A 24714-nucleotide genomic window follows, 5' to 3' on the forward strand; every position below is an offset into this window, starting at 1 on the left:
TTTGCTGCCATGTGACGGATGGCAGCAGAGGGGCACTCTGACAAAATGATGCCTGACACAGAAGTGTGACGTTGAATTCCTCCACGTGGAAAAAATGGCACTCACTGACATTCATTAACTCTGGCTGAATGTTTATAGGGACCAAACAGTGGATGTGGGCACAGTGATGAGGTGGGTGGTGCATCTCAGCAGTGGTGACAGTGGCATGAAAGACAAGCCACGTTCCAAATGGCCATGCAGATTTTGGAATACTGCCAGCGGGATCTTGTTCATCACTGGCCAAAGTGTAGGGTGGTGTGGTGGTGACTATGTTGAAAAATAATGTTTTGCAGCTGAGAATTTACTCTATCAAAACGTGCTTGTAGCAGAAATGCTAAGTCAAGGCTTGAAACAGTAATTGAGCATTTGGCAGAGCCAACCCAAGGGAGCTCAGGTGCATGCAATGTACCTGAGTGAGTGTAAGGGGTGGATCCCTGCTCCACCTCTTCCCAGAACCCACTTAAGGATTGGCAGGGGGAGGTAAGAGTGTCTTGCTGGAGATCTCTGCTAACCTGAGGCTTTTGGAAGGTAAGTAGTTTCTTTTCTGTGTCAATGGTTATTGTATTTGAGCAAATCCTCGCTTACTGCGGTCTGGTACCTTGCTGTTCTGCTGTTATTTTTGTGCTTACCACTGCATTACAGTGCTTTTGTTCTCTTTGTGCCCGTTGTATTGTCTATGGAAGTAAAAGGAGACATTTGGAGAGACCTATGTTTAATTCTATTTCTATGCTATGCTATATATATATTTGTAAATTTATTTTCATTCTGCTTTGGCTCTATTTTTCTATAGAATCTTAATGCATGTAGTTGTGCCACTTGCATCTGTCTTCATGTTCAAAATCTTGACTGATTGGAGACTACAGCAGAGGTCAAAAATACTAAGGTAAATTGGTGGTCTTGTGTGTGAGAAAAATCAAAGTCTGTGTAATCTATGGAAACATTACTGTTTGAATTTGATTGTTATTCTACATCAGAAAAGTTGTATTGACTGTGTTGGTTTTTTTGAATGCTACACTGATGAGCAGTGCTGCTGTCATCGTGGAGTTCTTGTAGTTGTAAAAGACCACTAAGATCATCTACATCATCCCATCACTACCATATCCAGTAAACCATGTGTGTATGTTGCAGATTAGAGCTGTTTGCTATCTGCTAGTAAAGGTACTTATTTCTACATTGCCTATTTGTCAATCCAGCCAGTTATTTTTCAGGTTTTTCTTTACTAATCCCCATGATTTGATGTCCATGGATGACTTAAAAAATCTTCTGTGTAATACAGCCGAGAGGGGAAGATAACTTTATTTTACCTTCCTTATTTCTGCCTGTAAGTCCAAGTTCTTAATATTTTTTTCTTGTTTGTCTTTTTTTTTTTTTTTTTTTTTTTTTTTTTTTTTTTTTTTTTTTTTTTTGAAGCTGGTTGGGTTGCTATTAGCCTAGGGAAAGAGGAGCTAACTGTAACAGTCTGTACTGGAGAGTTGACCATGAAGACAGGAAGAAAAGGTTATAGAGCTTCAGATGGCTTATGTCTCATGTTAAAGGTGGTTTACAGTCGAGGGAATGTTGTGTAAACTTATTGGCATGAGCTAGTTTTTTTTTTTCCTGTAGGACTGTTGATTGATATCTGGGGTGGCAAATACCTCTTGGATTAGTCCACTGAATTATGCATATTATTCTCTGTTACATGGTTAAAGGTAAACTCAGAGAACCTTTGTTGGTGACTTCTATAAACTTAGAAACTCTGTAATTTTGTTCTTGTGCAGATATGTCCAGGCCACAGTATGTGTGTCAATAGCTCAGCAGGTATACTGAGAATCTTCCTTTAGTTGGAAGTGAAGATAAATGGGCAAGGTTAAGAATGATCCAATAAGCTTTGTAAGTTAAGATTTTAAGGACTTGTCAGTATAATCTAATAACCAGATCAGGTCCTCAGGAAGTCATTAAAACCTGTAGGCCAAATCTATCTCTTGGTCAATGAAGTATGACCCCATTATTGCTATTAGAGCTATGCCTGCTGACAACTGTAGTGACAGCTAGTCGTTAGAAATGCTAACATATTGTCATGCTCTGAGAAAACGCTAATTTGCAATCATTATCTGTGCATGCAGAATATCTCTAGCTGTGCTTTCTTATGAATACTTCAAGTAGCTTATGCTGTCCTAGTTGAGGGCTAAAGAAAAATCAGGGATATCTTTCTTTAAGCAGTTACTTCTTTGTGAAACTGTGGTATTGCTATGTGCTGAACTAGACAAGTAGCAGACAAATAATTTAACAAACTATTGCACCTTGCAGATCTTGTATCTCTTTCATTCAATTAGTTTGTGTCTGAACTTCAGAGCGTATCCCTTCCTCCTGCTGCCCAAAATCATAAGATCCCTCCCACTGGTAACTGAGTCAGTCATGAGGAACATTTGTGATCTGAAGTAGGAAGAAAAAAGCCACATAAGGCACTCCTGCAAAGAGAAGTCAGTGCAGAAGATAGCTCAGCAGAGGAGCTAGGGTGCAGCTTCTGAAACAATAAAGCATATTCATTTTCTGCCTTTGAGACTTACTATGAGGTATACATTATGGTATTAGCAACACAAGGAAGAGAATGAATATAAAATTTTGAAGTGTAAATATTTTTTAATCCCATCTTAGAAGGAAGACAGTGGGCTAATAGATCTGTTATGTGCAAAGGAACAAACTTGCCAGAATACTAAGTGAAATGAAGATCAGTCTTTCCTTCTAAAAAGCATTCAGTGATGGCAAGTTCACAGCTTCCATGAGTAACTTGCTCAGTGCAATCTATTCACGTAGGTGTTTTGTTGTGGTTTTTTTTTTTTGCTATGATTTTAAATACATTAGCTATTTGCTGTGAACAAAATTTGCTGTAAACAATATTTTCTCCTGAGATCTTCCATGTCTGCATACTGTAGCACTGTTTCTATAGACTTCAAAACCTAAGTTGTGCATGAGTAAATGAGGCTTACGTCAAACTTTAGGTCATCGTGGTCTAGATCAGGGTTGGCAGGCTTCTATGCACTCAAAAACTGGAGAAGAGTAGAATTAACTAAGGAATGTGGATGATTTCTTTTGCAATATATTAACAAAGAAGAAATCAACCTGTGTCCATCAGGTCCTCTTGGAGAGTTGTAATATTGAAACATGGGCAATAGAATAACAGTAGTAGCTGAGTAAAGAGGGAAAAATAATCCAGAAGTAATGCCTGTGTATAGTTCACTTGTACTCTTATTTGTCTGCTTGTTTTGGCATTCTAAAATTCACTGAACTTTAAGGTGTTTTTCTCCAGTTTTGCTCTTAATGTTCTGTGTACGTGTGAATGAGAACATTCTGCTTCATCTGCAAACTCTTAGCAATGGTTTTAAATTCATGTACTTTGATAGGTTCTTAAGAACTAAATGGCTTAAACTAAATAGTGTACTACTTGTTCTATTAAAGATTAGTTCCATAAATTCCTTAATGGCTTTGTTTTAACATGAGAATTTAAAATACATTTAAGCAGGGTGTTAGAAGAGAAATAATCCATTTGCAGGACCAAAAGTAAGCTATGAAACTACAGTAAGTATAATTAGAAATTCATCTGTTGAAATATGAACTGTACTTAAAGATATGAGTGCTCTTCTGACTTCCAAAACTCAAGGACAGTTACCTATTTTCTTGCCTTTCCTTATTACAGCAACTAAACTGTGTAATTACTTTTGACCAAGATGAAACTTAAATAAAAATACAACAGAACCATGTCAGTTGAAATTTCAACTGAATAAACTACAGGGTTTGGCTTTTAAAAAAAAAAAAACAACAAACAAAAAAAAAAAAAAAAAAAAAAAAAAAAACAAAAAAACCCACTTCATCAGGGTTTACTGGAGGAAACTATGAAGAATATAATGAATCAGTCAGGCTCAGACTGGATTATGACTGCTCCTGGCTGGGATTGCTTTGGTTGTTGAATGTGAGAATGAATTTTGGTCCCATGAAGCTTAGCTGTCTAAGATGTCAGAACTTGTTCCTTAACTTTAGGAAACACAATTATGACCCCATTAGTATGGTGTTTCATTCCACGACTGTAACATCTTTACTGAAACTTTGAAACTTGGAAAATGCAGAAAGAAGAAAGGTGGACTGAAATTTTTATCTCCCTTCCCAAACCAGGTTTCAACACTTTCTATTATTATTAACTTTCATATTCTTCTTACTTTTCCTTGCTGACTGAATGCTCATCTATATCTACCTGTGGAATAAACCATAGAAGTTGCATGCACTATAGAATTCACCTTGTTCTGTGAATAATTATTGAAGAGAAAAAGACTTGATGATATCAGATGTGACGTGAAATAACATCTCATGCTACATTCCTGTGAGAAGAAATCTTGATTTATTTCTACAAAACATGACAAATGGACCCTGGATGAACAGTCATTCTCCCTTCCCTTCACCAATTAAAAAAAAAATAAAAATGTATTGCATAATATAGACTCTTTATCCCCCTTATTATGCATAAGCCTCATAAAACTGTGGAACTTAGAGTAGTAGAGTAATCTAGAACTCCTCTCTGATTGTTTTTAAGAAAGAAAATTAATGCATGCTTCAAAATTAGATCAGGTTCATCAGCACCTTGCATGTTTTTGAATATCCTCAGGGATGAAGACTCCACAGCTTTGCTGTGCACCTGTTCCAGTGCTCAGTCACCTTCACTGTGAATAATTCTTCCCTTATATCAAATTGAGGTATCTTATTACCTGTTCTATTTTACATCCCATTCTTCTGTCATGTACCTCTCAGAAGAGTCTCACTCTGTTTTAGGAAGGTAGAGGCAGCAGTTCTATTCTGAAACTTGTGTTAGGACTAAGCATGTGGATTTGATCACTGTGTCTGCACCTTATGCTATAGGTTAGAAAGGAATGAGTTAATGGAGATAGTTTATCTGGGAGGCACATTGCAGTGTGACTGATCATAACACAAAGCTACAACTGTTGGCACGTTGATGCTTCTCTGGTCTTCTGTTTCAAGATGACACAGTAGAACCACCTAGTCAGTTCAGTTGTCACGCCCAATAACCTTTGATTGCAATTCATCATAGAATGGGTTGGAAGGGACCTTTTAAGATCATCTAGTTCCAAACCTCTACTATAGGAGGGCCACCTCCCTCTAGACTAGGTTGCTCAAAACCCCATCCAGTCTGTAACCTTGAGTCCTTCCAGGGAGGGGGCATTTGCAACCTTTCTGGGCAACCTGTTCCAGTATCTCACCACCACCACTACAGTAAATTTTCTAATATCTACTTTAAATCTACCCTCTTTCAGTTTAAAACCATGTCCCATAGTCCTGTAGCTACCTGCTCTTATAAAAATCCTTTCCCAGCTTTCCTGTAGGTCCCCTTCAGATACTGGAAGGCCGCTATAAGGTCTCCTGAGACCCTTCTCTGAGTAAGAAGGGTTGTACTGAGCAAATACAATCCTTCACTTACTGGGAATCTTGTGCAAGATTCAAATAACTAGGCCAAATTTTCAGCTTTGCCATATAAGATGTCATAGTCAAGTTATACTCTGGCTTTTTCTGTTTTCAGTATGAAAGCTCATTGGGTAAGCTGTCTGAACTTCAGAAGCACAAAATATTGCTGAGCTCTTTGAGATTTCTGTCCTCTGGCTACCATATAGCAACCTTTGTGCTGATAAGAACACACGTATTCTTTTGCTTTCCCTTCTGTCAAACTTGCTGTCACATACAAGGTCACTCTGAAATTTTGTTTGCTGTTGGTTTGGCTAGCTCACTAGTAAAACTGCCAACTATTTAATTATATGACTGAATTAGAATGTAATTATCTTTTAAACTTCATAATTATCCTAAGATAAATTTTGTTACTGAGTTGTAGTAATAATCTGTTAATATTAGACCAAAAAGACTGTAAACTTTCTAAAAAGAAGCATCAGCACTTACAAAAGTGTGGTTTGATTAGTTGATAGCACACCACACTTCATTCAATATATTCTATAAATCTATGTAGCATGCTGTATATGTTGAATCATATCTTTCACAGATGTTGCCTTCAGTTTAGGTTTTCATATTTATCATCTCTTCATTTTTGCTTTTATTCCAAAGATTTCTGCATTAACTGAGAGTGTGATATGGTACATCTGAATGAATCCAGCACTTCTGCTCTAGAGGTTTCCTTGAGAAATTTCGGGAATAGTGGTAGAAGAGCTGCAAGGTCTTCACCCAAAGCAGCTCGTGAGCAGTGGGTATTATGGATTGCAGCAGCACTGGCAGCTGTGGAGAGAATGTCTTTGCCATTGTCTCTTCTGCTTCAAGCCCTCAGCTTGGTGAAATTGAACTTTGTCTAAGTAATAGGATGCACACTCTAACAGTCAGGTACATCAATCCTTATAATGGGGGAACAAGGAGTTAATTGTAATCTGTTGTAACAGTTTAGTGCTCTGCTAACTAGCTTTTGAAAATCTGGAGACCTCCCTCTCCACTGTACATCTATTTGCTATGAGATATCAGAATGCCTCAGTAAACATATGCTTAGTTGTTCTGTGTACTAAAGTATTTGTGACACTTCTGGTGATCTCTTTCATGTGGTTTGGAATTTAACAGTAAAGGCTCTAATAATGGTTTTTCCTTTAGAGCCTCTTTTTCTTTTTTTCTTTTATACCAAACAGTGATAAAAATAATTAAAACAGTAGTCATGGTGATGAGAGCTGCTTATTCACAGGCTTAAAACACTACTTGGTCATTGTCAAATAGGGTTTTCCACAGAGACAGACTATAAAGAGCTGCTTATTGTCTCATGACTCATAACTATTAAAACCACTAAGCCAAGGTTATATTTTAGCATACTTTCAAGTGATACTTTTTAACATGTCAAGGTTTATTCACAAATCCAATTTACTCTCTGGCCATTTAACACATGTACCCAGCTTTTACTTCTGTACTCTTATATCTGTCTGATGACAGAAACAATCTATTGAGTAACTTTACTATGATTTAGATGGGGGAAGTGAAGGAGGCTGTCTGTTCTTGCTTGGTAACACGACTAACAGAGCTAATCTCAAAATGTGTTACCATTCTTTTCATTCCCTCTCACTCTTCCTTGAAAAAAATCCGAAAGTCTGGGACTCAAAATCCCAATGCAAAAATCCTATTGATTCCAATATCTATCCTATTCCAATCCTATTGAATCCAATACTGACTTTCATCAGCTTGAGTATTTTTTCCTTTCAAATAAATATTTCTGAAGGCATTTTTTTTAAATAAAATGTTCTAAGTTGTACTGGTTAAGGACAGATTTACTTCCTCTAAAGGAGAGGTAACTTGGCGGCCACTACTTAGGTGTGTTTGTTACATAGTCCTGATCCACATCAGGACTATCCTTTATAGGATAGACATGCTGTCTTTAGAGGTATCTGTTGCCTACCCTGAAGCCTGAAATACATATAGCCATGCATTCCCTTTCAACTATGAAAATATGGAAGCTATGCTGAAGAAAGCTGGGGCTCAACATCTGCCTTGCTTTGAAGCCTGTGTCTCATTGGATCAAGACAAGATGATAATAGTGCTTTGCAAATATGTATTTAAAAACAAAGCAAGATGACGCACAAGTACTTAAGAAAACTTAGGTAATTTCCCCTATCATTTTTAACTTAAAATACGTTTCTTTTCTCTTATTTTCTTGTTTTCTTTGCGTCTGTAACCCCCCCATAGCAAATGGTAGATGTAAAACCAATGCACTTTTTCTCGTCTCCCAAGCTTGAAGTGTACAGACTTCATAAGATACTACCCTGTATTGCTTTTGTCTTGCCAGGCAGAGAAAGTGAAAATAAAACAAATAGTGGCAGCAGTATCTGTCTTTAAAATACAAGTATACAAAAATGAGTACATCCACCCTGCCAGCCCTGTAATGCTGCTGGGGGCAAGGTGATGGATGTGATTAACTGCTCAGAGGAGGCTCTGAGGTAGAGCAATTCATGCACATCGTTTTGCAGAGCACACAGCTGTGTTTCTGAGACCTTTACTGTGCAACTGTGTTCCTCCTTTTCTGGCAATATTTTAGTACAGATTCTGTAGCCTTATATTTAGCCACTGGCAGAACTGGTCAGTTATCTGTTGGGGCCTTATTTAGAACACAGATTGATTAATCATAGACCAGAACAACAAAAAAAAAACTCTACTTTGTTGCCTAATTTTAGATATTGCTCGACTTCTGATTTTTACATTCACAACGCTGCCTGTTATGGAGAGAACTGATTGGGTTGCTATTACTGAGTTTCCCCATGAATTTTTGGGAAGTGCTCTGGTTCTTATCTGTGTAGAGACTGAATTTTCGTTCTTCATTTAATGTCTGTTTTCTGTGTGGTATGTCTCCGAATAAGCTAAATTACATTTTGTGAAGGAGACTCTGGAAACACAAAGGGAAAGAGTATGAGGTGAGGTTCCTTTTAAGTGAGAGCCTCAAAGCCTTTTCAGGTTTTTACTGTTATGCTGATGGAAACCGTTTTGCTGCCAGACACTGTCCCCACTACTTGAAATGGAGGAGGCAAAGTAGAGGCTCTGAGTTGTTGGTGTAGTTATGTGCAGGCAGAAAGATGCTCTGTCTACTACAGTTGAGTGTGACTACTGCCTTTTGTGTTCAGTGCCCTGTAGGTGGTTCAGAGGCTCTCTTATGAGAGAGATTTGTTATGAGTGAATTGATGTAAGTATCTCTGGAAGGCCGCTTCCTAGTTCCAGAGTCTCAACTGTTGCAAAGTAATCAAAATCCAATAGTTTTACCAGTTTCCACAAATAGGTAACCTCAGTCAATCTGTAAGCCTAAACAAAAGGTATCTGCAGAAGAATATCATCTTGTTTAAATGGAAGCCTGTTGTAGAGAGAAATACTCTGCTAATAATAAATAATTGTAGAGATGCTTTGAATCTAATGAACTTAGAATTTTTTTCAATTCTTTTTTTTTTCCTTGGAGCTGTATACAGCCAGACGCTCTCTTCATTGTGCACCCCTTCAAAACATAAAGTAGAATTTTCTTCCTGTGCTCCAGATACTTATCTCTCTGAATGTTTATATCATTTTTGCACCTGTCTGCTTCCCTCACAAGGTAGCAAGTGTCCTTATTTGTCCCTGGGCAAAGCTGAAGTCTCGGGAAAAGCAAAAGTAAAGGTAGTAACTGGAGGAAGAAAGACTCATAATGAAAACTAGAGCAAGATCTATGTCACACCCCAGGACACTAAAACTAAACAGGTGTAGCATGGCCCCAGCATGTGCAGTCCTCAGATTAGGGATCAAAATGTTGTGTGGCTAAGAATTGTAGTATCTGGAGAACTTATAATTTAAATAAACATTCTGTGACTGGGCCTGAAGATGAATAAAATCTTCCTTCTGCAGAAAATTTGATTGATGTGAAACTTAGGGATTTGGGCAGAGTAGCAAATATCACTTACTGCATGTTATGATGAAGCCACTTTGTGTGTGTGATTTTTCTTTTTTTTTTTTTTTCCTTTGCTTGATGTAGTCAAGTTCTCAGTTTAGGAGAGATTGCTAAGCCCTTCATGCCTTTCCTATTGCTTCCCCCTTGTCCAAATGTTCAAATGAAATATTTCTAACCTTTCAGTCTGTGAACTACCAACATCTGGCATTTGGTGAAGAAAATTTTTTGTTCCCCTTCCAGAGGCAAAACCTGTCATCTGTTCTGGGGCCTGGCTAGATCTTGCCTTGGGGCTGCTGCTTGGCCTTCATCTCCTATAGCCACAATGTGCTTATCGCTGTGTTCAGGCTGCTAAAAGCATTGCTGGAATAAGGAGCATTCTCAGCAACCATATGCTGTTCAAATCAGGAGGCATGAAGAATTTGCTTATGTACTTCTAAGCCAAGAAACTGGCTATCTGTGGACAGAATCTTCCCCCCATGTTTTTTTTCCTCCCTACTTTTATCAGGAAACCCAAACTCAGAGATGCTGAGAACAATCCAGGGATTTATTCTTTGGAAAAATCAGTTTCAGCAGGGTTGCCACCCATTAGATCAAGCTGTCCCATATATTGAACAACTCTTGCATTCCCAGGTGCTGAAAACTAGACAAAACTAGATTTTTTTTGTATATATATACAAAAAAATATACAGGTAGACTGTAATTTATGTAGTATGCTGAAATCATGTATGCCTTTGTTCCCACCGTTTGTGCACACAGAGCAGATTATGTGTTCGACTAAAATGTCGAAGCTGCCAGCTGGAATAACCCAGTCTGGCAGTACTTGTGGCTTCAGTGTTCTATGACAGGACTTATATCTAATTTTTTATTTCCTCTTTTGTAGCCTATTTGAAGACAATAAATGTAATGAAAAGCACTTACTCAGTTTGGCTGCAGAACACTTATTTATATGAAATTGGGCAATCTTCAGGACAGAGGGGAGAGGTTTGCTACTAATTATGAAAGCAGAAATACTATTAAGGAGCCAGCATATTAGATTTGAAGTGTTGTTCCTTTCTCAGAGGGCCTGCCTCAGTGTGTCAGGAAATAAATGTCAACTTGAACACACAAAATCAAGATTCTGACAAACCTATGTGTTCTTATTTCTACTGAGAGCACCTTCTGCAGTTTGAGGAAGCAGACTGTCCAAGCACTTTCTGCTGTAATCATAGTGGCACTAAATCAGAGGGAGCTTTCCAAAACAGCATTTGGAAAAAGCTTTTTTTTTTTTTTTTTTTTCTTTTCTTGAGAAACTTGAAGTAACATCTTCAACTCGATCTGGATAGCACCAGGCAACTGGAGATTCTGGAATGGATAGCTCACTGCTAACAAGCAGAGAATGAATTTAAATCTGTTCTGAGGACGTGTGTCAGTGCCAGGCAGTATAAAGAGGGAAAAAAGCCAGTATTTATGAAAATGGTTGCATAATTAACTTCTGACATGCAGCAGAACTAAGCATCCAGTCCTTTCTGCCTCACTGTGATGCTGTGATATGCTGTAATTGTGATCACACAATGCTGTGATATGCTGTAACTTTTAAAAATTCTCTTTTGTTTTTACTTTCCTTCACTTGTCTTTCATCTATAGTCTCTACCTGCTTGCTCTTAATCCTTTCCTCACTGGACTGTTCCTTTTCAGCATCTTATTGCATAGAAACAAAGAAACAAAACAAAAAAAACCCCTAAGCTTCAAATTCTGACAAGGAAAAAAGTACCCAAAATCACAGTGTGTTTTTCTGTATTTTTATCTGTGTTTTGCCTGTTTCATCTTTCTTGCAAATATTGATGAGCCACTTACTTCAGTCACTGGACCTGAGCTGCTTCTATGCCTGGAATAAATCCATGCCACTGGGAAACATGCAACATTAACTTTTCCATAAAAGACAACATTGTAATTACGCTAATCAAGAAGCATTTAATGATACATTGACACATTACTTATACAACTGCAATATACAAACATTTGTTAAGCTTCCTTCCTTGACAAAGATGCCTCAGTTTTCAGATGCCTGAAAATAGTACAGCAGGCAGTGAAGGAAGGCAGCATGTGCACTAAAGAGCCAGATGGTTAAATGCAGGAAGCAGAAGGTGCTGTAGAAAGTTGGTCTGGTGGCTTTTTTTTTAATGCCTGAAGTATTTGTTTGCATGGTTGTTCCCCATATGTGAAGGGAGCTGTTGATTGGAAGGCAATGCAGCTAGTAGAGGGGCTCAGGGCCTAACTATGATGGGGATGTAGTGCAGTGAGCTGCACAACCTGGCAGGCAGCAGTACTGACTTCAGGTCCTGTTCTCTGATGCGTGTATGACTGTTCTCAGTCTCACTTAAACATCTGCTGTATGAAATCTGGACCAAAAGTCCATGGAGGCAGGAAGTCCATGGAAGAGTTTGACTGTGATGCTAAGACCCACTGGAATGGAAGTGTTGCCTTCACTCTCAGTTCTGAGCGCCTTCTCATCTTCCTTTTCCAATTGTTATGTTAGCACTTTTTTTCCCCACGTGGTAAGAGGTTTTCTGTTCACAAATATCACATTTTTATGCAAGTTCTAAAACTTTGCTTTAGTCCGTTCCAAGAGATGCTACATAGCATCTTCTCTACTCCACCCCCATAGCATCACCATAAGAAGTTTCTTCTCATGTTCCTTGGCTGATAATTCCAAGCAGTAAAATACACTTGCTCCTTCTGAAACTACACCAGAAGCAAAAAAATAACCCAGGGATCAGGCAGGTGTTTGCTCTACAAAGCAGTAAAACTACTGACAAGTTTTTCACAATACCAGGCAAAGCATTGTTAGGAATATCAGTAGTCATATAGGAGAAAGGTTGACTCACTCAGCTGGCAATGATGGTCTTTAGCTAAGGAACACTTTCCTAATGAAGCAATCTTTGTCCAAATATTTTCTTCTAATCCTTAGATGAGCCCAGGGTCCACCCCTTCCAATCACATGGGAAGCATAGGTAAATTGTTTGCGCTTGTACTTTTTGGGCCACCCATAATCCTTCATGAGGTGCTCAATCACCATTTTAGTCCATAACATAACAATTACCTTACAGAAGGGTTTTGAGATCTGTCTGATAATCGGTGAAAGAATATCAACGTAAATACAATAGTTGTAATACATACTTAGTTGATAGTTGTAAAATATAGTTGTTCATTTCTGTTGCTTTTTAGCAAAGTTTTCAAAGAACTTCAGCTCAGTTTTTTTTATCCTGATAGAGTCTGAATTGAAGTTTTATAGAGAAGACCTTCACTGTGTACCTTATAACAGGTGAAACCAATGCATTGCATATATGTGTTTTCATGTTGAGTTGGCTGGCTGCATACATAGTGAGCATCGGTGCTTTGTGCTCTTTTGCACATTGTACTTGTGGCTTTACATAGATGTCCTCAAGAGCCTGTCCTACAGAACAACAGGTTAAATGATAGCTGATGAATTAATGTTTTTTTTAAGTGAATGAAGGCAGAAAGGTACTTGGGTTGAGGTCTGGAAAGAAAAAATGGAAAATATTAACTTTGGGTGAAATTGGAGAACTACTTTTAAAATAATTCAACTCTTGGAAGAGGGCAATTAAGCTAAGGCAGTGGATGCCAAGAATTTTATTCATTTCAATGTTGTACTATTTTTCCTTAGAGTTGGGTTGCCCAGTTCTCAAGAAGTCTTCAAAGAAAATTGTTAATGTACCCACTGTGATATCAGTGGTATCACACAGAAGTAGATGAATATATCTTTCTTTCTTTCTTCACTTTTTTTTTTGTCAGATCCACTATGAAAATACATCTGTTCCATAAGAATTATCAGTTATGACGCATTTACTATGTTTGAATTTGCCAGCTGGAGAATGAGAACACCAGCAAATAATCATTGTCTGATTTCCTCGGTGCATCAATAAATTACAGCTCCTTTGAGAGAGTGCCAAAGGTGAAGAAACAAAAAACCTGTGGTTTAGTTTATTCTCACGAAAAATTTTAAAAAAAAAAAGACTAATTTCTGTGGCTTCAGTGGGGCACAGGTGACAAGATGAAAATAACCTCCCGGTATATCAGCAACTGGACAAGTACACAATTTTTTTGTTTATCAACCAAAACAGAGACTCCAGCATAATCTAATAGCAATGCTAAGGCCAACACAGACTCTTCTAGTGGAATCTGATAACTAATCAGCATGTGCTTGAGAAGCATGAAGCCATTAGCAGCTGAAAAAAAATATTAATTGCATTGGATAACGTCCTTATAAGAAACACCAACAACAAAAATAGAGCTTTTGGAGTTTAGTCCTAACATACTGTGATAATTCAAAGCTTTTTGACATGCTTAATCTCTATCTATTCTTTCTTCTTGGGCTTCTATTCTTACTCTTGATAGGCTTTAAAAGTAATTGCCAGGAAGAATTTATACAATCATCAGGCAAGGGAAATAAGGAAGTGATCTTTAATACTTGTGGGACTGCTGGCTAGTTGTGAAGGGTTATCCTGTCTTGTGGTTTTGATGGAATAATGCTATAAAGTACAGCAAGCCAGGTTCTGAGATGTGAAACCACGATGATGGATTAATCTTTACTTATACTACAGTAATATGTCATTTGAGATGGAACTGTTAATGCTGTGATTTCCCTGGAGATGAATCACTTGGCTGTATTCTTTTCATTTGTTACAAAAGAGATTCCTTTACTGAAGGAATAAGGACCAAGACAATTTGATAAATGGGCTATAAGAATGCTTTTAAGTTTAAATGGCACATATTTGGATAGCACCTCTTGTGCACCAGGAGCTTTGCCAAACAGCAAAAGACAGATGGAAGTAAATGTTCTTAAAGTTCTGTTACTTCATTCAAAAGAAACAGAATGTCTCTTTACTACCTTTTGCTTTCATAATTTTGTGATGGTGATCATTCCTGAAGGGGAGAAAAAAAAACCTTAAAAAATGCTCCAATGGACAAACAAACAAAAACCAAACCAAACTAAACAACAACAAAAAAGCAACAACCAAACAGGAAGCGTCAACTACGTCATTCCACCTCTCTAAAAATGAGGAAACTGGCTCAGGAGAGATTCCTTGTGTCTAAAACTTATCTTCCCTCCTTGTTAACATAGTTTAGTTTCTGATTCTGTAGTGAGTTTTCACAGGGAAATAATTTGAATTCTAGCCTTTGCCTGCATCGTTTATTTTTCTGATGTCTTTTTCCTGACTTGAGTATCATACTAAAAAATCTTCAGAGCAATAACCAACACTGCACATGTGGTAAAGTCCTAAAATTGCAAGATCCCTTGGAGTTGCAGCAAGGGAGTAATGTTGACCTAAAGTGCTTGGAAATGCACATAAATGCAGTAAGTTTTACTAATGTCAAAAGTTGAACAATATACAATATATATCAAATTCTTAAAATCTGCCATGTCGTGCCTTGAATCACACTTGTTTTGCTTGCTTGTTTAGCCTCTTCTAGCTGTAGAACACTGTAAGCCAGGTCCTACCTCAATCTTGCAGACTTACTGTACATACTGTGGGCTCATCACATGTAGTGGAAATGCTAAGTCATGGCTTGAACCAATGATTGAGCAGCAAATGGAAAGCAGGGCCAACCCAGGGAAGCTCAGGTGCATGCAGTGCACCTGAGTGACCAGAAAGGGTGGAGCCAGGATCCACCCTCTTCCCAGACCTCATTTAAGGGTTGGCAGTGGTGAGGAATTTTGCTGGAGATCCTGCCTGCCTGAGGTCTTCTAAAGGTAAGCAGATTCTTTTCTTTGTTTCTGTGTTTACAGCTGCTGCATTTGAGCAAATCCTCACTTGCTGCAGCCTAGGAGTTTGCTACTACGCAATCATTACTATATTTTTCCATTGCATTATAGCATGACATTGTAATCTCTAGCACTCTGATATTACAGTTTTCTAGTGCCATATATATATGCTTCACAAAGTTATAAAAACTCAAATTTATAGCAAGCCATTATGGCTGAAATGCCCTTACCTGCTTCATAAAAAATTATTATATTGCACTAAAGGGAAAGAAAGTGACTGTGAAAAAAAACTGTCACTGTAAAGTTATCAGGTTCCTTTTTGTGCAGCACTCTGCACTGGTAAAGTTAAAGCATTTGAAGTTGGTGAGGCAGTTGAAATGAAAGTGAAAAATGGGAGCATCAAAGCTAGAACACACTGCCTACAGATTTTTATTCTCTAATCCATAAGAAGTTAGTGACTCAATTATTTCATAAAGCAAGTTCTTCTTGAGAGAGCATAGCAAAGTGCAGCGAGGTTTAGTTAATCCTCCACAGAACAGTTTTGCTACTTCAAACAAGGGGTATGCAGAGAAGTGTATTTCCAGCTGTCCCTTACTGAAAGGAGCAAATGTGAGAGAGAAACCTTCAGCCTCCACCTAGGAATTGCAGAACTGTAGAATCTGGAAGGGACCTCAAGAGATTGAGTTCCACCGCCCTGCTGAACAGGTATCCCAAAATAGGTTGCACAGGCAGGTGTTCACACTTCATTCTGCTTAATAATGAAGTATAAGTGTAAATGTAAGAATATCTTTCGTGGTAGGATCTCTCAATTTGCAAAAATTTTCTTGTTTGTCAGACAACTTCAGTTCTTAAGATTCAACTCCAATTGCTCTATTAAGATGAAAACTGACTGGTGAGTGCACGTTGTTAAGGGGTAGAAGGCACACAAGATTTTGGAGAGCATTCTGCAGAGCAGTACCATTGTACAGCCATTGCTGTAATAGCAAACTTGTATTCAGTGCACTGTGCTGGCCAGTGTCAATGAATTTGTGAAGGAGAACATCAGACCTTCTTAGTGTCATTAGTAAATCTACACATTTTCAAAAGATAGGTGTTATGTTGACTAATTAGAACCTTTATGACTATGAAGGTCTTGATTTTAATTTAAAACAAGTCAAAGCAAATGTCTTCATAGGAAAATTGATTCAAAAATCACAGTTACACTGTTTGAAATTTTAAATCATAATTTGGAACGACATATCAAAACTCTTCCAAAACATTGCTTTCTTTTCCATTCAACATAAAATAAGCACTTAATGAACAAAATGCAAGATCTCTATTTTAGGAACAGCAATTCTACACACCTTTTAAAATCTCTAGAAAATCTTAAGTTTTATATGGCTATTGAACCCGTGTTTGTTTTATTCATAAGGAGACAAGAGATAATGAATGGAGTCCATTCTTTCCCCAGCTTTCTGACATCAGTTTTCCCTGGACTGTGTGCAGTATGTTGTGTCCATTTGTGTCACCTTGCATGTGGACTGATGGAGTGTTTCTAGAGTTGCCTTCCAGTATACTATTAATCCAGGAGAACAGTCAGATGCAATGACCATCGTGTCTAGTGACTTATGGTGGCATTTGTTCTCTGTGTTACTGAGGACATTTTAATATTCTGTTATTTGATTTTCTGTGGTTTTGGATCTATTTCCTGGGTATTCTTCACTCTTTTTTATTAACGAATACTTTTGTTTACTCTCCTTGACATATATTTTCTGCAGAAGAAAATGAACAATAACACAGATTTCAATGGCTTCATGGAGTTTTGAGCAGGGTTAGTTTCAGATATAAAAAATCAAAGACTCAGAGCTTTCAAACTTTCCTCATTTATTCTTCATTCACTATGTACAGATGCTGTCCAAGTGTGTTTTCTTTGCTATAACTAAAGTGATAGAAACAAAGTTTGCTTGTCTTTGTATGAACTGTGATGTAGAAGGCTGGGTGTAGCTGGCAAAGCTGATAAGGTTGTCTAGGGAAAATCCATTTGTGTGAATCAGCTGTCCACAGGCTGTATGCTGGGTTTGGTATTTCCAGTGTAGGAAAAGTAGATTTGGGTAGGTGAGTTTGTGCAGAAGTGCACTGTAAAGCACATCCTAGGCACAAAGCAACATGAAGCTTGCCTTTTAGAAATTCACTTTACAGCTTGTCTTGTTCTTCTAATTTTTCATACATCTGATTTTTGCCCTTTTGTGAATAAAATAACAAAGGAATCACAACACTGACTCATGCCCAAACACAATGTTGTTTACCTACTGATTCTACTTTTTCAGTTGGCCAATGTGATCAAGCAATAAATAATTCTCTTGAACTGAGAATACTGCCAGGGGAATTTCAGCTGTTAAATTTCAGCTGTGTTATTCTTCAGCTGGTATCAAGTTTCTATAATTACTTGTTGGTCTCAAAAACAATATACTGGGGTAAACCGTCAGGATGCAGCGTAGTGAGCTTCAGAGATCTGGATGCCATGTAGAAGATCTACAGTTCTACAGTGTACCTCTTAGTTTAATCATTGCTAATGCCTCTATTTTACCAGCCCGCTTACTATGGGAAAGATTTGGCAGCTGAAAATCCTAAGCCTGAGGTACAGAGCATCTCTGGCTATATCTGCTGCATCGTCGTACACGCTGTGCACTTTTTCTACATTTTCCTCCATCTTAGAAGATCCATAGGCATGTGTACTCATGAAATAGTCTTGGAGAAATACCTTTGGGATTCAGTTTGCATGGGCAAGTACAGTCATATTCATATCCTTGATTTTATATCTAATTTTTAAAAAACATAAAACTTTGTTTACTTTATCTGTTTTCTGTGGGCAGCATGGGATGGAAACTTAATTATCAGTCCAGCAGCTTGAAACACACAGCTGTGGTGTCGTTTGGAGCAGAGCAGGTATCACTGGGATGCTGTTGGAGTCCCTGTTAATGTCACTGGATTGTATTGGGGAACAACTTGATTTGTGCTGAGATTTCATAAATCCCACTGCAACAATGTGCATCTTTAAGTAACTGTTTGCAAATTAATAGTAATGATAATTTTCATAGGCAAGATTTGTTATAGGCAATTGCCAAATGATAAAAAAAGACATAAAATTCTACTCCTTATACATCTGAGTGTTTTGCCAGTGATCATATTGCAAAGAAATAATTCATTCTTGATTTCTTTAGGCTAAGAAAAAAGTAAGAATTTTGCTTTCTCCCCAAGGAACAGAAACTTATCAGATAATTTACATATTCACCTAAAACTAAGGCACACGTGGCATAGAATGGCTTAGGTTGGAAGAGACCTTAAAGACCATCCAGACCCAACTCCCACGCACTAGATCAGGCTGCCAAGGGCCCCATGCAGCCTAGCCTCCAGAGATGGAGCATTCACAGCTCCACTGTGCTCAGTGTCTCACCACCATATAAGCAAAACATTTTTTCCTAATTCTTCTAAATATCCACTCTTTTGGATTAAAGCCCTTCGCCTTTGTCCTATCATTATTAGACTATACAAAATTCTGGTGCCCCTTCTGCTTATGAGCTTCCTTCAACTATCAGAAGGCTGCAATGAGTTATTTCCAGAGCCTTCCCCAGTCTAAACAAGCACAAACACATTGCATGATTAGCAGATTTCCATGGTGACCAGCAATTTCCCATTCTTTGTTCTCAGTTCTCACTTCAGAGGAAGTAAAATAATGACTTACTGTTTTGCCTAATGGCTATTTTTTTTTTTTTAACAAGAGAAGATAAACTGCAAAATGTCAGAACTGAGTTATAATTCAGTTGGCAAAAGTATTAGCTGAACTCTGCCAAACCACAGTCTTCAATCTTACTGATGTCAGTCTTTCATTCTAAATAAAAAATAAGATACCTTTTACTATACAGTACTTTATAGAAGTTCCCCTCCTACCTATTTGAAATCAGACAAGACTGAATCCCAGAGTTACCGCAAGATCAAAAAATATCCACATGAGCATCAGAAGTTTTCTCATTTTTGCTGCAGAGGCTGCTGTGAAACATAGTGGCAGCAGATTTGAATTCTTCCTGTATCCCCCAAAAAGTGTTTGGAACAGTGGCATAAAATATTTAGTTCATGTTAATATTTTCATCCTACTGAAATTATAATCATGTAAATATTATTTTACAATTCTGGTTTTCTTTCTGTAAGAGGTTCTTATTTTCTCTACAGGTTCTTCTACAGGCTCTTGTTTTCTCACTGCAGTCTCTGTTAATATTTTTTAACTTGCATATGCACTTTTAAAGCAAAAAGATATTCAGCAGATGGGAGTTGGAGTTCCTCCATACTGCACTAACATGTTCAGAGAACTCTTTAGACAGCAACAGTTAAATCCAAGCAGAAATAAACTACGCTATTTTTAACTTAAGAGAAGTAAATCCTGGAACAAATTGCCTGGAGTTGAAAGAATTTGCCGCTTAAGGTTTTGCACAAACATCAAAGCCTTCTGAATTATATGTCATGGTTGAATTGCAACAGATTTGGAAAATTCTCCGTGTCCTGAACTTTGAGGAGCAAGTGCTCCTAATGAGATATACTGAGGGGGATTGTACAAGTTGTTCATTTGCCCTCTTCTTGTACATACCAAAGAGGCTACTCCCCCTATTTTCTAGCTATAGCGAGTGTCTGGCTAACTATCTCCCAGTGGCTAATGGCCATAGATGAAGGCTGTTTTCCATGCTGAAAGGGCCTCTAGTCTGACCCCATACAGGAGGCTAAGCTGTTCTTTTATTCTTTAATGCTTAAATATTCAGCTATATAAGTAAAACAGCTTCAGCAAATCAGTGGATCTCAAATATTCTGCAGAATCATGTAACCATGTTCATAATTTATTAATCATAGATCATTGTTTAATCACTGATTTATAACTTTGATTTAAATGCATAGATGACATTTATGTACTGTCAAGGAAAAGGGAGCTTCCATATTTTAAGTTTTCTCACTCATTATGTGTAAAGCACTTATGCTGTGCTTTTGTACTAAGTATAGGTAAGATCTGAGGAAGGTTTGTTCTTGGCTTACTCTGGACTGGACAAAAAACCACAAGGAGGTGTTGCTTTAACAGCTTGAGGAAACATTTGGATTTAAGATATATAGTTGTCTGTCTTGATATTTAAAATACTTTGCTTCCTGTCATCTGCAAGATATTATATTTTTACTCTGTATCCATAGTATTGTTTTGAATTTCTGTGTTTGTTTTACCCTTGCTCAAAAGAAAAATGTTAACGTAGCTCTTTGCATAAACTATTGCATAGTCCTAAACCCTGATGAAAATTGAAACTGATGTACCACAACTTTGAAGATTTTTAAAAGAGCTTTAAAAGAGGTTATATAATTATTATTCTTCCCACAAAAACAAACAGTGTTGATAACATTTGATGAAAATTTCTCACTTTCATATCAGTGGATGCAGAGAAAATAAAGTCATGGAGAGCTTCAGATTGAATATCAGCAAATACTACTTATCAGAAAAAGTGATCAGGCACTGGAATGGGCTGCCCAGGGAGGTGGTGGAGTCACTGACCCTGAAGGTGTTCAAGGACAGTTTAGATTTTGTACTGAGAGGCATGGTTTGGTGGGAAACATTGGAGATAGGTGAATGTTTGGACTGGATGATCTTGAAGGTCTTTTCCAGCCTTGGTAAATTTATTACTCTGATTTTTAGTATTTCAGCATTGAAGAAGACATTACAGTGAAATAAAACAGCTGCCAATAGCAATTATGATTTTTTTTTTTATTTGCATTATTCATCCTCAAGAATTTAAAGAAACTTTTCTGTAAACTGAAAATGAAAAAGTGAGGAGCAAATACTGCTGTCCTTGGCAGAGTCTAGAGATAGGCCTGTGTGTTGAAGTGCTATTAGTCTTGCAGTCTGACCAGATCAACCAATTTAAACTGCAAAAGGTAGATCACTGGCAAACAAACATTGCTATGACTGCACTGTCTGGCTACCTGTCTAATGACTTTGAAGTCAATGCCTGCCTTTACATAAGTAGGGATATTAGAACTATTTGTCACCACACAGACATAGCTTTCTAGCAAGGCATATTGCTAAATAAAACCCTCTCAAATTGCTTTTCAAGTAAAACAAGTGCTTTTAAAATCTACAAAAGCTAGACAAGGCTAGACAAGAAAACTTGGAATACAGGTCTGTTAAAATCCATACACCAATCTTTTAACATAGGATTTCCCTCTCTGCACTTCCCTTATTATTTTCAGAAGTCTCTTATTATGGGACGTTTCAATCTCATTTTGACTGTAAGTAATTTAATCCCCTGCATATTCCAGTTGCACAGAAAATGGGTGGTCGTCTTAAGTTTTTCATTAGCTCTACAGCAAAGTATTTGCAGTTATTTTCTCCTACTTCTCAAGTAACTTTTCATGGAGAATTGTGAGACTGGTAACAATGGTTCATCAGACTTTTAGAGCTCTCCTATCAGATACTCTAGTATCATATTATTTTATAGGAAACCATTTGTCATAACTGTGTTCTCTGTGCATTATTTATAGTTGGATTTTACTCAAAGTAGGTAAAAAGCAAGGAAAGAGATTATTTGCTAGGCATTGTTTTATGGGCTGAAAGTTATCAATATTATTATGGAGCTGCATAGAAAAAACAATTCTTCTTTATGTCTTTAGAGAACAACTGCTTGGCAACAGTGAACAGTAAATACTGAAAATGAAACACTGGAAAACGGAAAGGAGTTTAAAACTTCAGTGCACAAACTGGTCTGTGGAAAAATAAAAATGAAGACACTTTTCTTCTCCCAATCTACTGTGCTGTGATGTGGACTTAAAGACAGGAGACTTTTTCATGAGATGTCAATACTTCAGCATTTTTTTTTCCACACATATGATATGTCCAGAATCAGAATAGCAGCAACTAGCAGTCATTGATGGAGTCTCCTGTTCCATACACCTACCTCCACTCTGATGGACTGGTTTGGTGTTTGAGAGATGTTGGAGATGGCTCCAGGTTGATCCAGTTTAATAGTATTCTTGCCCTTTCTTGTCCTTGTCATGGCCCCAGAGATAAAACAAAAGCCTGCAACATGCATGTCATAGTTATAAAGACAACAAATTCACATGATGATGTTTCCTCAGAACATGTTAACAATGAAAAAAACCACAAAACTTGTTACTTATAATGAAAGGGAGAATGTTGAGATACCTGAAGTGAATGAATAGCATACTTTTGTCATCAGGCCTAGGAGTCAGAATCCTAGGACAGTGACTTATTCTTAGAACATCAGTTTGTCAGATCTAATCTTCCAATTGTTGAAATAAAATACTGTTTTTTAAAATCCAATTAAGTCCAAAAAACGAAAAACACTTGACAGGAAGGATCATTAGTTTATTGTAGTAAATGCCAGAGCTTTAAGAATGAGGAAATACGTCTCTTTGTATAATGGAGAAGCTGAACTCTACTCTGGAATTGCTCTGAGCCCTGTGGGAAGGTTGGTAGTAGGTGTATGCTGGCAGAGCAATGCTAAGTTTTTCCTTTAGCTTCAATATATTAGTAACCTAAATGTTTTATCCAGGGAGCATCATACTGATAGTTAGGCTATAGCACTCTGTGTTTGGAGTGAGAGTAGAAAAGACTGATGATCTAGATTGTCCATTAATAATGTGACTTAAAACAGACCAGTAAATCTGATTGGTTTCAGAAGAGCAGTGGGAATTAAGACTTGCAGCCAACTTGGCACTGGGCGGCCTCTTTCATTAGAATGAGTGCTGCTCCTCAGGGAACACCTGGTTTACTGCAATTAAGCTGTACAGGGTTTATTAGCAGCATTATTTAGTTGTGGCTTGAATTATTATGCTCTACAATGATCCTCATTAATCTATTTACGTGTCTTTCCATTCCATTTATCCTTCGGTTGTCAACCTTTATAATCACACTTTTCCTTTGTGTCAAAGATGATGTTTGAAGGGACTTGCATTAAGATAAACACTCCAGTCAGTATACCTGGAGCTTTCACATATTTTTTTAGGCATTGGTTTTTGTGTGGAACAGTTAGGATAAACAGATTTTTCATTCTGACTTGCAGAAAGAAGTGGTACTGCATAGACTAAGGAAAAAAATCTCTAAATTAGAAGCAGAAGTAATTCACAAGCTGGAATTAAAGCTTCTGGTGAAAAATATCACCAATTGTAGCGCTGAAATCTATTGCATTCTTCACAGATGACGTGGAAGAGATCAAAGAACTCTCATCTTAGCACTCAAAATGCAGACACAAAAGAGTATTTTCATTAATTCCACAAGAGAGCCTATCTGCCATGGCTTTAGCCTTAAAGTTATCCCTGTTTTGGGCTGGGAATTGGTCAAGATTATCTCTGGTAGATTTTGGATAGAGCAGCATGCAGCTCTTGTTCATCACTTGTGAAAGTGCACAGCTGTTAGCAGTGACTATGTTGAAAACTAATTTTTTGTAGCTCCGAATTTGCTCCATCAAATGGCATTATTGAGCTCTTTGCATCTATTGTAGTTTCTGTGGAAATAAATGGGATGTATTACTTTTGGAGCTACATACACACATGCACACACACACGTATAAGTAATTTTTTTCTGCAATAAACCTTTTTTGATATTGTTTCTTAGACCTGTAATTCACAGTTAATGATTTCTGATTCACTTATAATCTTTCTGTAATGACTGCTTTGACATTTCCTTCATCAGATTTTTTTTTTCTCTTTTTCTGGGATAATGTCACCAAAACAAACAGCTTAGGCATATGGTGGCACAAAAACCAAAGAGAGAATTTAAAAAATAAATACATATCTTAATGCTGATGTTCTCAGAGTACAGGTTGTCATTCTTTGTATATGATGGAAAGTATTACAAGAATTGAAGAAAAGATGTATGGGTGACAGTCATGTATGAGTTAAAGGAAGTGTTAAATTCCAAATGGAGTTTTTTCCAAAAACATTTTGTTGCCTACTGTTTTTATTGATCAGTTATTGAATCTCTTGAGGCCTAAATCCTAACTGAAAAATAAAAGTCCAAACAACTTATTAAGCTCTTTGGTGTTGCTTGCGATTTTAACATCACACAACTTTTGGTAAACAAGTTTTTGTAGGAACTGCTGAGATGAGGGCGAAAGAGAGATGTATGTAATCCTTCACAGGAATAAGGTGTAGCAACTGTTGAGGGAAAAGAATTCTAACACAAATGAGTTCCAGGCACTTGCCAGGCATAGGTCATTGTTGGAGAAGCTCTTGATGTCCTGACGGTTTTGGAGCATTTCCTGCATTTGCAACAATCTGCTTCTTACAGACTACTTTTCATCTGTGCATCAAAGGTTTTTTTTTCCTCCCAGTCCTTTCTCCAAGGCTGGAGGTATCAAGCCCAGACTGGTCAGTCAAAACATCAAAAGTATTTGGATTTATACTGCTGTGCTAGTATTAGTTTGTCTGACAGATGGTAGCTTTGTACTGAGTAGTGAGGAGGGACAGTGGACGT

General features: G+C 37.5%; 1 long non-coding RNA gene across 1 annotated transcript; it reads left to right on the forward strand.

The window, feature by feature from the left end:
- The first annotated feature begins 534 nt into the window (after positions 1 to 534).
- Positions 535 to 22181, forward strand: LOC125690906 (uncharacterized). The gene is made up of 3 exons (XR_007375828.1): positions 535 to 567; positions 830 to 922; positions 21891 to 22181. It is a non-coding gene; the product is annotated as an uncharacterized LOC125690906 (long non-coding RNA).
- The last annotated feature ends 2533 nt before the right edge of the window (positions 22182 to 24714 follow it).

The sequence above is a fragment of the Lagopus muta genome, chromosome 3 (genome assembly GCF_023343835.1).
Source record: "Lagopus muta isolate bLagMut1 chromosome 3, bLagMut1 primary, whole genome shotgun sequence".
Classification (NCBI taxonomy): Eukaryota; Metazoa; Chordata; class Aves; order Galliformes; family Phasianidae; genus Lagopus; species Lagopus muta.